The sequence below is a fragment of the Nilaparvata lugens genome, chromosome 1 (genome assembly GCF_014356525.2).
Source record: "Nilaparvata lugens isolate BPH chromosome 1, ASM1435652v1, whole genome shotgun sequence".
NCBI lineage: Eukaryota > Metazoa > Arthropoda > Insecta > Hemiptera > Delphacidae > Nilaparvata > Nilaparvata lugens.
Genome location: NC_052504.1, coordinates 3,190,428 through 3,204,412, shown reverse-complemented (window position 1 = coordinate 3,204,412; position 13,985 = coordinate 3,190,428). Strand labels below are relative to the sequence as shown.

Below are 13,985 nucleotides of genomic sequence, written 5' to 3'. Positions count from 1 at the left end.
TCCACCTCGGTAGAAATTTCATAGTTACGAACAAGTAATTTTGACAAAAATTGTTGGCTACAATGAAAATCTTTGTGAAACACTTGTTCGTAACAAGCAAATCACTTGTAAACTTGTAGAAATTCATTGTAACTACAAGTTTACAATTCTGCTTTTGTGAAACGCTAGTAATCAGCTGTTCTCTAAAACCATGGTTGGCAACAAGACTTGTACCTTTGTGAAACGGGCCCATATCTAAAGAGTAAACTAAGGTGCCACAAGTGTTCGCATTGTCCTCCAAATATGCCTGCTCTTAAAAAACATTTGGAAACACATAATAAATAACATATTATTTTCAAGAAAACGTCTTATTTTTACTTTCCTTGCCCTATTACCAAGTAAGAAAAGTAGGCTATTGCTTTCCAAAAAAAATTAAGGTACCCCAATTTCTAAATATTTCAAGGTCCCCAAGGTCTGTATGTGTGGATGTGTATATGAGTGTATGTGTACACGATATCTCATCTCCCAATAAACGGAATGACTTGAAATTTGGAACTTGAGGTCCTTACACTATAAGGATCCAACACGAACAATTTCGATCAAATGCAATTCAAGATGGCGGCTAAAATGGTTAAAATGTTGTCAAAAACAGGGTTTTTCGCGATTTTCTCTAAAACGGCTCCCAAGATTTTGATCAAATTTATACTTGAGATATTAATTGATAGCTATATCAAGATCAACTGCCACTATATAGTCTCATATCTGTAAAAATTTCAGGAGCTCCACCCCATCTATGCAAAGTTTGATTTCAGATTCCCAATTATCAGTCTTCAGTTATAATTTATCAAAAAATTTCAAGTGGAAAGGATTGAGCATGAAAATCTCTGCAATTAATGTTCAGTAACATTTTCACCTAAAAATGGAAATAAGCTTTCAGACCTATATTTTTGTTGAATTTTAGTTTAAAAAATTGATTAATGATTGTTAGATTTCGTCTCATATTTTAGCCAGTCTTATGGTCGTCCATCTTGTTTTTGTAATATTTGAATCTACCACTGCTACAGTCCACGGACAACATTCTCACTTGTCATGCGATCTCTGACGTCACAGTTTCATTGATCGCTTGATCGATAGTAGCGCTAGTTGTCGTCTGCTTCTTTCAATGTTTTCTAGTTTAATATTCGTCTATTTTTGAATAAGTATTTTTGAATTGTATTTTCATTGTTTTTGAACCTCCATTGGTATATTTCAACATTCACATCAACCTCAACACCTTCAGTTCGCTTAATATCGATTTTATATTTTCACTTCATTCGATGAGTTGGTGCGCTCCACTGCCGATCACGTCATGTATCCGCTACGGGCAGTTCCTGTTTCTTCAACCAGCATGCAAGTAGCGACACTCTCTTTGTACAGCTATACGATGTAACATCTTAGTTTAACGCGTCCATCTTTGGAAAACTTTATCCATTTTCATCATTCATTATGTCCTAGTTTGTGTGCTTATTCAATAACCATTCAATGCATTTATCATCAGTGAACGTTTTTCAACCATAATTTCTATGAATTTAACTTACCTTTCGGGACTTTTCTACTAAGCATCCTTTTTGCAAATCACGCCATGCTTTCTGCGTACAACGTTTTCAATTATTCATCACATTAGTATTATGAACTGTAAGTAATTTTAACATGAATTCCACATGAGCTTTCAACAATCCTCAATATGAACTTCTGATTTATTATTTATCACTTCAATTTCACTGAGCATCAGTACACATTTTTTAGCGGTTACATTCATTCATCTTGTATGCTCATAGGAGGTACATTTTTTCAACTTGGGAAGTCTTGTGCAAGTGCAGCTTACCTTATTCAACATTTCAACTCAGGAAATTTGTGCAAGTGCAGTTTGCCTTTCATTGTCAACCGCTTTTATTTCTACACTGTCAAAAACATAATTGGCATGGTTGTGGACCTAGAAAAGGATAGTACCACCAGCTTTGTCGAGTGATAGACAAGGATAGCAAAACCAAAGTTGATCAAATACTGTCATTATAACGTGGACCTCACTATAGTCGGTACTTCACCCAGTCGCTGGCCTAGTAAGCTGGTCCAGCTTGCAATTTGGCCAGCATTGCAAACCTCCCATCCACACATTGGCCTCCGTTGGGCCAATAAGTAGATGCAGCATAATAACTAGTAGTTCTGTGAACAGTATACCTCGCGAAGTTATAAACCATAGCCTCCTCTTGTACCATCCATGAGAGTAAATCCTGTCTGTACTAGTAGCTCTGTGAACAGTTGATCTCATGCAGTATTCTCATCCACAAGTACCTGATTGAAACTATAGACTTTATGGAAATACAGCAATAGACTGGCTTCTCCAAGCATCTGTGTAATCATTTGTCAGCTGATTTATGACGAATAATAATTCTATAGTCTCATTTTCACTCTAATATTGACGTATGAAGGAGGCTCCTTTTTCCTTTTATATTATCCTTGAAAAGCAAAATTTCTGAAAACCTTGTATATTTGTCGACGCGCAATTAAAAAAGGAACATACTTGTCAAATTTCATGAAATCTATTACCGCGTTTCGCCGTAAATGTGCAACATATGAACATTTAAACATTAAGAGAAATGCCAAACCGTCGACTTGAATATTAGACCTCACTTTTCTCGGTCAATAAAAGGGCATGCCACACTAGTAGTTCTGTGAATAGTATACCTCGTGCAGTTATAAACCACAGCCTTCTCTTGTACTTGTACTGTCTATAAGAGTTAAATCCTGTCTGTATTACATGTCGGCGAGACCCGAGATATGGGCCCCTGCTATTATGCTAATTCTATTTAATCTCAATTTACTGTGATTAGATAGAACATTTCGGTATGAATGTTATTAAAATTTCTTCTTTCGTAATACATTTTTTATGCTTTTGTACTCCAGAGCGAAGTTCAGTCCCCGATATTTTAGATTAAGTAAAATATTGTTAGCATCGATGTGTTGGTAGCTGTATAATATCATGCTTACATTCAGTCACTCACACCCGTTGAAATGTGAGTGTGAGCGCTGTTATCAGGTCTGGCTGCCGTCGATATGCCAATCCAATCAACCAAAGACCTTAAAGAGATGCATCTTTAAGGTCTTTGCAATCAACCCAACAGAGAACATTCTGTGTTGTCGTGTCGGCGAAAAATCGGTGTGTTTGAAAATAACAAAATAAACTACCACAATGCTGATCTCCTACAAACTTCATTTCTCACTTTTCATGATTTTAGAAATCAATTTCTTTTCAATAGTCTAATATTTATTGCAATTTTATTCATCAGATTAAAAAATCAAAATGCGAAAAAATTTCCATCAATAACTCTAAACTACAAACTAGAATCATGGCCTCAGCTTATGGAAAGACAAACTGTCTACTAACGTTGATGGAAAGATACATTTTCCTCCACCTACTGTCTAAAGTACTTACTTTACTCCCTGAAACATAATACTAAAGTGTCACTTTTTCACTCTCGGTAGTAAAAAACAGAAAAACTCCCTAGGGAGGAAAAGTGACTCCATTTAAATAACATGGGAAGCATCTCTATTTTAAAAACTTATATGGTAATAGGTTAGAAGGTCTAAGCTCAGATGAGAAAGCATAATAGAGGTGTCTGTCATTGAGACAACTGAATTCAATACCACAACCAGAAATTGATCAACTCATGAAATATATGTTTGTATGATAATTATTATATTCTTAATATTAGTAGACGATAAAAATTTATACAACTTTTAAAATATTTTAATCTATTCAAAATACCAGCCAACAAATATTTTGATCTGCAATTCAAATCTGAATGGCGGGATCTGGAGTCAGCCATTTTTGGTAGCTGCCCAGCTGATATAATTGTTACAACTTTTGCCGATAGATAGCGCAATCGGCAGTGCCAATCAGACGACCTTTTTTTAGGTTTTAGATTTAGGTTATGTTGTTAGGAATCATTGTCACCAATACGTAAGTTATTAGAATGATTTTATTTTCTATAAAAAAATATAGATGGAGGAAAAATGTTGTGTACATCACGAGCGAAAAATACTTTTTCTCCCTCAGGAAAATTGCTGCCCTCAGCTTTGCCTCGGGCTTCAAACTTTTTCCCACAGGGAGAAAAAGTGATACTTTTCACTCTAGATATACAAATAACTATTCCAAGATGTTCGATTTTTTTGAACGGGTAGTCCACTAGACAGCTGATTTATGATGAATTCTATAGTCTGATTTTTACAGTGATATTGGTGTTCGAAGGAAACTCCTTTTCCTTTTTTATTATCCTTAAAATGTAAAAATTTAAAAAATCTTATGTATACGTCGACGCAAAATTCAATAGAGAACCTGTCAAATTTAATGAAAATCTATTGCTGTGTTTCACTGTAAATGCGCAACATATAAATATTCAAACATAAAGAGAAATGCAAAACCGTCGACTTGAATCTCAGACGTCACTTCGCTCGGTCAATTAAACATGGAAAGACAAACTGAAATGCAAAACCGTCGACTTGAATCTTAGACCTCACTTCGCTTGGTCAAAAAACATAATTCAATTTTTTTATTGTGATTCAACTGAAATTATTTTCCGAAAATGTTAAACTAGTCAAATAAAATTATTATATATTAAAATTATCTACCCTTGAACTATTTTATGACAAAATTATCCACTAGTATTTCTGTGAACAGTAGACCTCGCGCTCAGTAAGTTACATTGACTTGTTGTTATGTTTTTCAAACATTAATAAATAATTTATCAATTTAAAAAGTCTAGAAAAATCCTAAATAAACAGAGCTTTCTGTACTATCATATTGTGACGTGTTGTCCCGGAATGTGAGTGTGAGCGCTGTTATCAGGTCTGGCTACAATCGCTACAGCGATTCATGAGCAGTTTGCGCTTGGTTATGATAAATAATTACTAGGTACAACATCTATGTACTCAATCTTAATATCTTAATCTATGAACTTAATCACTATATTACTCTTCAACATATATTTAAAACTTTACTGCTCTGATCGAAACCGCTCGGTTGACTGAAGACATGTGTATGCTCTCATGCCTGTTCTAGTATATCGAGCTGCTCGGCAACCGAGCGACAACTGAGCGGTTGTAGTCTGAGACTACAACCGCCGCGATTCACCGGCGACTACTAAAACCGAGCAATGCATGTGTACGGCACCATGTGTTTCCCTATACCTGGCAATCGCTCGGTTTGTCAACTGTGCGACAACCGAACGTAAATCGCTGTCATGTAAACAGGCTCTTAGACCTCACTTCGCTCGGTCAATTACCGTGACAATGGAATTTTACATGCAAATATAATTGTATTGTTAATCGTTTTTGGAGAATAAAGAATTTCAATTTAAATATTTGTATAAATATAATTGTTTTATGTTCTTTGATGTATTTTAATTTTGGTAAATTATGTTTACAGAGATTATCGACGACCTGGAAAAGTTCAGCTGTGTACGAATACCAGAAGATGAAAAATGTAACGAATATCTAAAGAGTAAACTAAGGTGCCACAAGTGTTCTCACTGTCCTCCAAATATGCCTGCTCTTAAAAAACATTTGGAAACACATAATAAATAACATATTATTTTCAAGAAAACGTCTTATTTTTACTTTCCTTGCCCTATTACCAAGTAAGGAAAGTATTGCTTTCCGAAAAAAAATTAAGGTACCCCAATTTCTAAATATTTCAAGGTCCCCTGAGCCCAAAAAAGTGTGTTTTGGGTATTGGTCTGTATGTGGGTGTGTACTGTGTATATGAGTGTATGTGTACACGATATCTCATCTCCCAATCAACGGAATCACTTGAAATTTGGAACTTGAGGTCCTTGAACTATAAGGATCCGACACGAACAATTTCGATCAAATGCAATTCAAGATGGCAGCTAAAATGGTTAAAATGTTGTCAAAAAAAGGGTTTTTCGCGATTTTCTCGAAAACGGCTCCAACGATTTTGATCAAATTTATACTTGAGATATTAATTGATAAGCTCTATCAAGATCAACTGCCACTAGTCTCATATCTGTAAAAATTTCAGGAGCTCCGCCCCATCTATGCAAAGTTTGATTTTAGATACCCAATTATCAGTCTTCAGTTATAATTTAAACAAAAAATTTCAAGTGGAAAGGATTGAGCATGAAAATCTATACAATAATTGTTCAGTAACATTTTCACCTAAAAATGGAAATAAGCTCTCAGACCTATATTTTTGTTGAATTTTAGTTTAAAAAATTGATTAATGATTTTTTATTATGTATTTTGACCTGATTATGATTTTATTATGTATCGTAATTTTATAAAATATTTTGTGACGTAGCCTTATGTAGTACTGTATTGCCAGGCTAAATAAATTGATTGATTGATTAAAAAAATAGCAATAGCTCGAAATTCGAGAAAATGTGATTATTCAATTGCAAACTGTTGGCAACTATTGATTCTATTAAATCATTCACTATGAAGAGATAGGAACCCTCGTGTGTCTCCAGCGTTATTTGTTTGTCACCAGCTGGTTCAGATCTCAGAATAGTCCTGAGATGCGCGTTAACACTAGCGTCAGGTGATCAATTTTCTACAGCAAGGGAAGTTGTGTGAGTGCGCCACACCAGATTTTTTCATGAAGAGTTTACTTCAGTATAGTACTGTCTGTCACAAAATCCCAATTTCACCAAAAAGTGACTTGGTCACTTTTTGCAGTACACCGACCATATATTTAAATAAAATCTTATTTACTGTATCTCTTTTCTGTATAGGGCTACTTTTAATAAAATAGAAAGAAAAATAAGAATCTCAATACCCTTTTTGAATTATTTAATCACAACATGTTTCAACATTGATGCCATTTTCAAGTCAAATAATGTGATTAAATAATTCAAAAAGGGTATTGAGATTCTTATTTTTCTTTCTATTTAAATACAATCTTTGAAATATTTATTTGGATTGAATAGGATTATCGAAATAGCAAATATTCGATTTTGAAATTATGAATAAACAGCAGAAGAGTGAGAAAGTAGTAATTGTGATGTATACTCTGTCCAAATTGGCATGAGCTCTGAAGGATTAGGCCGACCCTCTTACTACTCACACACAAGCGCAGTCTCCTTTTGTGTGTGTGTGAGTAAAGGGACAGTCTGTCTACCTATATACTACGTAGTATACATAGTATATCAATTGCGCAGGTAGGCCGGGCGTGTGTGCCTGCGCGTGGGGGAGCGAGGGTCGGCTTAATCTTACAGCGTCATGGAAGTCTGGACAGAGTATAGTTCACCCACCATGAGCTGAGCTATATGGCTTAACAAGTTGCAGAACTGAGTATTAATAGTTATCAATGAACTATGAAGTAGTTGATTTTAATTATTATTAAACGAAAATCCTGATTAAATGCTGTACTGTAATTAATTTCCATCTGCAGTCAATTTTAGAGGAAATGAAGTGAGAAATAGAAATATGAATGTCTTTATTGACATAAGACATTCAACAAAATATATGGTCAACCATCATACAAAATTTCAAGCATAAAAACAATCATCATCATCATTATTGGCACTACAGCCCATGTAGAGCCTTAGCCTTCACAACCACATCCTTCCACCCCTCTCGACATTCTGCTGTTCTTCTCCATCTTCTTACACCCAGTCTTTGCAAATCCTCCTCCACATCGTCAACCCACCGTTTTCTTGGTCTTCCTTGTAATCTTCTTCCTCCGGGTTTGCCTTCCAGCACCATTCTTGGCACCCTCCCTTCCGGCATTCTGCACACATGACCAGCCCATCTCAGCCTCATACTTTTCACAACAGATAAAATACTGGTCTCTTCGAACAATCTTCCTAGTTCCTCGTTTGTTCTTATCCTCCATATTTCATTTTCCTTGATTGCTCCAAAAATTCTTCTTAAAATCTTTCTTTCCCATCTCTGAAGCAGACCTTCTTCTCGTGTAGTCAATGTCCAAGCTTCGGCCCCATATGTCACTATTGGTCTTAAAACTGTTGTGTAAATTTTTATTTTGCCTTTTTTTGACACATTTTTGGACTTCAGGATATTCTGCAGGGCGAAATACACCCTATTTCCGGACATTATCCTAGCATCCTCTTCTTCCTTAAAAACAATACAATTCTACAATATAAAGTGCCTAATTTACAAAACCATTTTCACTATTCATACATGGTACAAAAATCAATTTCATAGAAATCATCCACTACTGTATTTAGCAAACATAGCTAATTGTGAAGTTGTGTTCTTTTCTGGCTCAAAATTTTGCAAAATTACTCAAAAATTTCCAATTTTTAGAGATTTGAGTAAAATAGTTTTGTTTTCAATAAGTTTTTAAATATCAAAATTTAAAATTTTTAGTTTAGTCATTAGTTTTGAAGTGGAAATTGGACTTTTTAAAGTGAAAAGTGAATTTATAACCTCATTCTTTTTTGAAACATTTATTTGTAAAAATTTGGGAGAAGACAGTTTTGGGCGATGCCTGTTGTCTTCTCCCAATCATATTATATATTATAACTATGATTTTGTGATTGTCAATTAAATAAATAAATTCTTGCTTCAGGTTGAATTTAACAGTTTTTTTAACCCTTCTACTACCAATAACGTTTTTCACATATACACAAAGTGGGGTAACCGGGTTACCCCAACAAGATTTCTGTTTTATATCAATATTTCATATTTTTTCCCATTAATTCATAGATCAAATGCATTACAAAAGCTATTAATATAATTAAAAATAAATTTATTTTGTTGAAAAATATGTTTTCAATCAAAAACTGATAAGACAACAAAATTGAGCATTCTATCATATTGTTGTAGAGGAAATATTGTCAAATAATTAAATTATGGTTATAGAGAAGCAAATTTTTTAAATTTAGATTTTAAGTGATCATTATGAATCAGGTTTGGCATAAAAATAAAAATTTGACATTAAATTTATTTCTCATGTATTCCAATGATGGATGAAATATACCAAAAAATTGCATGACATGGGTTAAGTGCCCCATACACTAGGGAATTTGGGCGAAAAACCAAGTTTCGCAGTGTATGTGGAAAATTGGCGAACCGCGAACCAAATTAGTGACGAACTTGGTCTTCAATCTGGATTAAAAACTTTGTTCGGTTCGTCCGCCAGGGCGATATATTCTATCTATATATATATTCAATATATTTTCTTCCCACAGCAGCTGTAAACTTTGAAACACTCATCTCTAGACCCCGAAAGACACTGAAGTAATGAACGGTTGTTCGCTCTCCCCACTACAGTGTGTGGGCAAATCCTACACGAACTTGTTTCACCGAACTAAGTAGGCCGATCCAAGTTCCCTAGTGTATGGGCCCTTTACCAAGAGGGGTAATAGAGTTAAGGATATGCTAATAATTTCAAATCAAATAATAATAATATCCTTTTCCTTCGTCCTGGTACCCCCAGAAGAAGGGAGTTTATTATAGAAAATATAACAAACAAAAATACACTTACAAAAAGAAATCTTACAAACAAAAAATGAAGAATGATAAACAAAGCAAGAATGACAAATGATAAAATTCCTTTACAGTGGAAAATTTCAAAAATTATAAACCAGACGAAATATAAATTCTCCAAAACCTTCTAAAGAAGGTTTGTCTGGAGGGGTCAAGTTTTACATTATATAAAAAAAACATAGAAATAGTACATTGATATAATCAATCAGTGATCTCAAAATAATAATTTTTAATTCGAATCATATCAAAAGAAAAATAGTTGTAAATCTTAAGTAGAAAAAATTGATACATTGATAATAATTCATTTAATTGTATTGTGTAGCAATATGTAGCAATGAGTATAGTAAAACAATGGGATTTCAGTTATTGCTTATCACAAATAATAATAATACACAAGAAAAAACTACATAACAAAAGAAAGAATTTATGAAGATCATTCAAATTCACTCAATAATAATAATTTCTCTGAATGTTGGACGACACATCCAGAGGAGTTTATTCATAAATTCAGGAACATTACATATTATTTTTTCATACATTTTCAATAATATAACAATATTCAAGGTTTTCAAAATGATACCTCACTATATAATATATGAGTGTCGAGGTTAAATGATGTGAAAGAAACAAGAAACTTACCGTATGTGTTATGTATGTGTTCTAATATTTTGACGTGATCTTATGCATCTATAGATGTTTCATGGATCGAGAAATAAGGCTATATCTATCTATCTATCTATCTACCTACCTCAAGATCCATTACAACTTGATTTGTTAATTTCTGCACAGCCTTACTTGTGCTTTACTGTTTTCTGAAGCAAAATTGCTTATCTGAGAATAATTTATTATTTTTAAAATACTCAGAGAGTTGCTCCTGTATTATCATCTCAAATAATTCAGATACATAATATAGGCACTATTGAAATTGGTCTTAAGTTTGATGGATCATCTTTAGAGCCTCTTTTATGAATAGGCCGCAAATGAATATTTTGTAGATCAATAATCATTATATGTGTTTTTTCAAAAAAAGGTTTAAAAATATCTTTACTGTATTATTTTCATAAAAATGTACTCTAGTTTTTGGGGTGGGCTCGTACGCAAGCAAACACAGTACTTACAATAGACAATTGTATTTGTTTAATTTATTCACTTACAAACTAACTAGAGCTAAATTCAAAAAGTTGGATCGGAGAAATTTAATAACAGACAAGAATTTATATGAATTTTTAACTGTGACTTCTGCTAAAATATATATTTAAATACAATTTTGATGATATGTGTATAATTATAGAACTAGTAAGGCTTTGACTTGTCAATTTCTAGAAATTAGTATTGTTGAAAAAATTAATTTTGAAGTGATCAATGTTGAAGGAATTGATATTATTATGATTGTATAATCAGTGAGGCTTTGTATTGTCAATTTGAATGAATTGGTATTAATACATATTTTAACAACATTTTAATATTGATATTTTTTCAAATGAAGATTATGAAGTAATTGATATTAGAGGAATAACTGATTTTAGTATGATTATATGTAGAATCAGTGAATTTAGTATCATAGTATGTTTATAATATAAACGGATGAGTTGATTTTAGTTAGGAATATAGAATCAGGAAATCTAAGGCTTGCCAATTTGAAGAAAAAAGTAATAATATTTTCAAACTAGATCACAAAATAATTAATATTAGAGGAATTTTTGTTAACATGAATATATAATAATTAGTATGGATACTTATTTATTTATGCTCAATAGACCAGCCAGGGCTCAGCTTTTAGTGGGTGATGAATTTACAATAAATTCGCAAACTTACAAACTAAAAACTAAACTATACGTTTACAACAATTGGCCTCCCAACACCCCTATAGCCAACCCTAACCACCTTAAATTACCGTATTTGCTAGTGTATGACACGCACCTATTTAAAAAAAAACTTTTTACTTTTCAAAAAATACAAAGCGAAATTCGTTGGTTCAAGTCATACGTGTGATTTTCCAAAATGAGACAGAATGCCGGTATGTAGAGTTTGACAAAAATGTTCACTATGATCAGTCAACGATAATCAACAAGTCAGCTTTTCCTAATGTGTTTGTTGAATGTACACTAAGCTCTAAATACAGTATTTTACGTTTTTCAAACATTAATTGAATAAAATTTACACTATGAACAGAGATATTGTGACATTTCTCCATATTAAAGTGGAATAAAAACGATATTGCCAAGTTCCACATAATTTATTTGAGCCAAGCTTGAGTTTTAATGCACTAAGGAGGAGGCATCATCTTAAGATGAAATAAGACCACTGAAGATGATGCCCTATTGAAACTTAAGTTTGGATCGAATAAATTATGTAGAAATGTCAGTATCTTTTTTATTTCTACTAAATTAAATGAATATTTTGTATATCAATAATCATTATATACATTGTTTCAAATAAAAGCTTTGATAATATCTTTACTGTATTTTTTTCATTAAACATGTACTCTAATTTTTGGGGTGCGCATCATACGCGAGCAAATACAGTAGACTACTTACAATAGACAATTGTATTTATTTAATTTATTCACTTACAAACTAACTAGAGCTAAATTCACAATAGTTGGATTGGAGAAATTTAATAACAGACAAGAATTTATATGAATTTTCAAATGTGACTTCTACTAAAAAATATATTTAAATACAATTCTTGAAATATATATTTATTTGGATTGAATAGGATAAACACAATAGCCGATCAATTTCATTCTTAAAATTATTATTCAACTGTAGACAAATGAGAAAAAACAATAATATTGTGGAAGAGTTCACCCAGCATAAGCTGAGCTATGGCTAGACTATTGTATGGAATAAGAAATTTAATAACAGACAAGAATTTATATGAATTTTCAAATGTGACTTCTACTAAAAAATATATTTAAATACAATTTTGATGATATGTGTATAATTATAGAACTAGTAAGGCTTTGACTTGTCAATTTCTAGAAATTAGTATTGTTGAAAAAATTAATTTTGAAGTGATCAATGTTGAAGGAATTGATATTATTATGATTGTATAATCAGTGAGGCTTTGTATTGTCAATTTGAATGAATTGGTATTAATACATATTTTAACAACATTTTAATATTGATATTTTTTCAAATGAAGATTATGAAGTAATTGATATTAGAGGAATAACTGATTTTAGTATGATTATATGTAGAATCAGTGAATTTAGTATCATAGTATGTTTATAATATAAACGGATGAGTTGATTTTAGTTAGGAATATAGAATCAGGAAATCTAAGGCTTGCCAATTTGAAGAAAAAAGTAATAATATTTTCAAACTAGATCACAAAATAATTAATATTAGAGGAATTTTTGTTAACATGAATATATAATAATTAGTATGGATACTTATTTATTTATGCTCAATAGACCAGCCAGGGCTCAGCTTTTAGTGGGTGATGAATTTACAATAAATTCGCAAACTTACAAACTGAAAACTAAACTATAAGTTTACAACAATTGGCCTCCCAACACCCCTACAGCCAACCCTAACCACCTTAAATTACCGTATTTGCTAGTGTATGACACGCACCTATTTAAAAAAAATTACTTTTTACTTTTCAAAAAATACAAAGCGAAATTCGTTGGTTCAAGTCATACGTGTGATTTTCCAAAATGAGACAGAATGCCGGAGTTTGACAAAAATGTTCACTATGATCAGTCAACGATAATCAACAAGTCAGCTTTTCCTAATGTATACTAAGTTCTAAATACAGTATTTTACGTTTTTCAAACATTAATTGAATAAAATTTACACTATGAACAGAGATATTGTGACATTTCTCCATATTAAAGTGGAATAAAAACGATATTGCCAAGTTGCACATAATTTATTTGAGCCAAGCTTGAGTTTTAATGCACTAAGGAGGAGGCATCATCTTAAGATGAAATAAGACCACTGAAGATGATGCCCTATTGAAACTTAAGTTTGGATCGAATAAATTATGTAGAAATGTCAGTATCTTTTTTATTTCTACTAAATTAAATGAATATTTTGTATATCAATAATCATTATATACATTGTTTCAAATAAAAGCTTTGATAATATCTTTACTGTATTTTTTTCATTAAACATGTACTCTATTTTTTGGGGTGCGCATCATACGCGAGCAAATACAGTAGACTACTTACAATAGACAATTGTATTTATTTAATTTATTCACTTACAAACTAACTAGAGCTAAATTCACAATAGTTGGATTGGAGAAATTTAATAACAGACAAGAATTTATATGAATTTTCAACTGTGACTTCTACTAAAAAATATATTTAAATACAATTCTTGAAATATATATTTATTTGGATTGAATAGGATAAACACAATAGCCGATCAATTTCATTCTTGAAATTATTATTCAACTGTAGACAAATGAGAAAAAACAATAATATTGTGGAAGAGTTCACCCAGCATAAGCTGAGCTATGGCTAGACTAATGTATGGAATAAG

The 13,985-nt window shown here is 32.1% G+C and overlaps 1 long non-coding RNA gene across 1 annotated transcript; it reads left to right on the top strand.

The window, feature by feature from the left end:
• Positions 1 to 3,920: 3,920 nt before the first annotated feature.
• On the top strand, positions 3,921 to 5,610 carry LOC120351294. The gene is made up of 2 exons (XR_005571296.1): positions 3,921 to 3,979; positions 5,444 to 5,610. It is a non-coding gene; the product is annotated as an uncharacterized LOC120351294 (long non-coding RNA).
• The last annotated feature ends 8,375 nt before the right edge of the window (positions 5,611 to 13,985 follow it).